This window comes from Chiloscyllium plagiosum, unplaced genomic scaffold, assembly GCF_004010195.1.
Source record: "Chiloscyllium plagiosum isolate BGI_BamShark_2017 unplaced genomic scaffold, ASM401019v2 scaf_56, whole genome shotgun sequence".
Taxonomy (NCBI): Eukaryota; Metazoa; Chordata; class Chondrichthyes; order Orectolobiformes; family Hemiscylliidae; genus Chiloscyllium; species Chiloscyllium plagiosum.
The window spans coordinates 165,441-168,129 of record NW_025215377.1 but is presented as its reverse complement, the minus strand read 5'-3'; the positions used below and the strand labels follow the sequence as shown (position 1 = coordinate 168,129).

Here is a 2,689-nt window from a genome sequence, read left to right as displayed (position 1 = left end):
CAGGGGCAACATGACTTGCCAACGTTTATACTCAATTTTTTGAGTAGATTTTTTATACTCAGTGCCCTGAACGAGGAACCCAAGTGTACCATACACCTTCTCTACCACCGTATACATTTGTGTTGCCACTTTCAGAGAGCTGTGGACTTGTACAGAGATGTACGGGGCAAGTATTTTACACAGAGGGTGGTAGGTGCCCGGAACCTCGATTATCCAAAGGACATGGGCAGGGAGTATTTCTTTAGGTTAATCGAATTCTGGATTATCAAATGTTAAATATCAAATAGTTTAGCCAAACATCGGGATCTTGCGATCTTGCTGGATAATGTGATATTCTGATAATTGAAGGCCGGATAATTGAGGTTCCTCTGTACCCCAGATCCCTCTGGATATCAATGCTCCATTTACTGTACACCTTCCTCTTGCGTATGACCTCCCAAAATGCCATCCCCTCACAGGTGTCCGGATTTAACTCCATCTGCCATTACTCTGCCCTATCCCTCTACCCTCTGTTCCCAAAGGCTCAAGAACGCCTCTAACTCCTTCTTGAAAACATTCAATGTTTTGACCTGAACAGCTTTAATTCAGAACATAGAGTAGTGCAGCACAGGGTCAGGCCATTCGGCCCACCGTGTCTGTGCTGACCATGATGCCATTCTAAATCCATCCTATCTGCCTGCACATGGTCCTGTGACAGAATTCCCCAGGCTCGTTGTTCCCCTTTAATGGCATCATCTGAATGCAGCAGGGTTCCTTGTTATTTATTGCAGAAAGTAGGGAAATATTGTTCCAGCTGTGGGAGGCCACTTCTGAAATACTTTGCAGGATTTTGGTTTCCTTATTCAAGAAGAATGTACATGCATTTGAGCAGGTTTACTGACTGACACCTCAGTGAGGTGGTAGTGTTACCTTCTGTGGAAAGGTAGGACAGGCAGGGTCTGTATCCATTGAGTTTAGGAGAATGGAAGGTGAAACTGAAAGATAGAATCTCGCTGCGACAGGATGTTGTGAAACTTGAAAGGGTTCAGAAAAGATTTACAAGGATGTTGCCAGGGTTGGAGCATCTGAGCTATAGGGAGAGGCTGAACAGGCTGGGGCTGTTTTCCCTGGAACGTCGGAGGCTGAGGGGTGACCTTATAGAGATTTACAAAATCATGAGGGGCATGGATAGGGTAAATAGACAAGGCTTTTCTCTGGGGTAGAGGAGTCCAGAACTAGAAGGCATAGGTTTAAGGTGAGAGGGGAAAGATTTAAAGGGACCTGAGGGGCAACTTTTTTAATGCAGAGGATGGTGTATGTATGGAATGAGCTGCCAGAGGAAGTGGTGGAGGCTGGTACAATTGCAACATTTAAAAGGCATCTGGATGAGTATATGAATAGGAAGGGTTTAAGAGGGATATGGGCCAAATTTAGGATATCTGGTTGGCATGGATAAGTTAAATGATAAGACATAAGAGCAGAAATTAGACCATTCAGCCCATCGAGTCTGCTCTGCTGTTCACTCATGGCTAATAACTTTCTCAACCCCATTCTCCCGCTTTCACCCCATATCCCTTGATACACAAAAACCTATCTACATCTTAAATATACTGAATGAGTTTTTTTAGATTAGGTTCCGTACAGTGCGGAAACAGGCCCTTCGGCCCAACAAGTCCACACCGACCCTCCAAACAGTAACCCACCCAGACCCATTTCCCTCTGACTAATGCACCTAACACTATGGGCAATTTAACATGGCCAATTCACTCTGACCTGCACATCTTTGGACTGTGGGAGGAAACTCACGCAGACACTGGGAGAATGTACAAACTCCGCAGTCACCTGAGGTTGGAATTGAACCTGGCACCCTGGTGCTGTGAAGTGCTAACCACTGAGCCACCGTGCACCCGAGTTGGACTGAGGGGTCTGTTTCCGTGCTGCACAGCTGTATGACTCTGGGTGACATCCCCATGACTGTGAGGCAAAGGGACCGGGTTAAGCAAATGAGATCTGACAAAGGCCCAAGAGGGAAGCTGATGGTAGGTGACGAGGAGGCGCTTAGGACCATGCGGAAGCCCCGGCTCCGAGCTGTCAATCACCGGCAGGTTCCCAGGACTGGAGCTGGGAAGGTGCAGTGTCCCTTTAAACCGGAGGATCCAGGCAGAGAGAGGGAGAGGCTGCAATTAACCGGGGGATCCGCTCTCCAAAATCTGGTTCAATTCACCCCCTCATTAATTTTGCAAAACAAAAACAATCCGGAATTCTCAGGGGATTGAATTGAATTCGTCTCCCTCCAGTTGCATCCCTCTCCCTCTCTCTCTGTTGGTTGTTTTTTGGGGGGGGAGGCGGTTTGGGGTCTGTGAGTCTGGCCCTGACCCTGACCCTGACCCTGACCCTGACAGCAGCAGCAGCTGGGGGGGTGGGGGTCCAGCAGAAATGGCCAAGGAGACGGTGCAGGTGCCGGACGATGGCGATTTCAGGTCGTTCCGGGAGGAGTGTCACTCGGAGAGCGGCTGGTCCCTGAAACACGACGGGTCGGGCATCAGGGTCTGGGTGCAGATGACCGAGGGAGACAGAGCCCTGCACAGGATTAAGGTAACACCCGGGGGTGGGGAATGGGATGGGATGGGGTGGGGTGGGGTAGGGGGGAGACTCCTGCAAATACCCCCCGGAGCTGCTGCAGCTCCCTCAATGTGACAAACATTGACCA

The 2,689-nt window shown here is 49.3% G+C and overlaps 1 long non-coding RNA gene across 1 annotated transcript in view; it reads left to right on the top strand.

Annotated features, from left to right (window-relative positions):
- The first annotated feature begins 2,046 nt into the window (after window positions 1–2,046).
- Window positions 2,047–2,689, top strand: part of LOC122548326 — a 15,417-nt gene continuing 14,774 nt past the window's right edge. The window contains exon 1 of the long non-coding RNA XR_006311212.1: window positions 2,047–2,574. This is a non-coding gene — a long non-coding RNA (uncharacterized LOC122548326). The remainder of the gene's footprint in view (window positions 2,575–2,689) is intronic.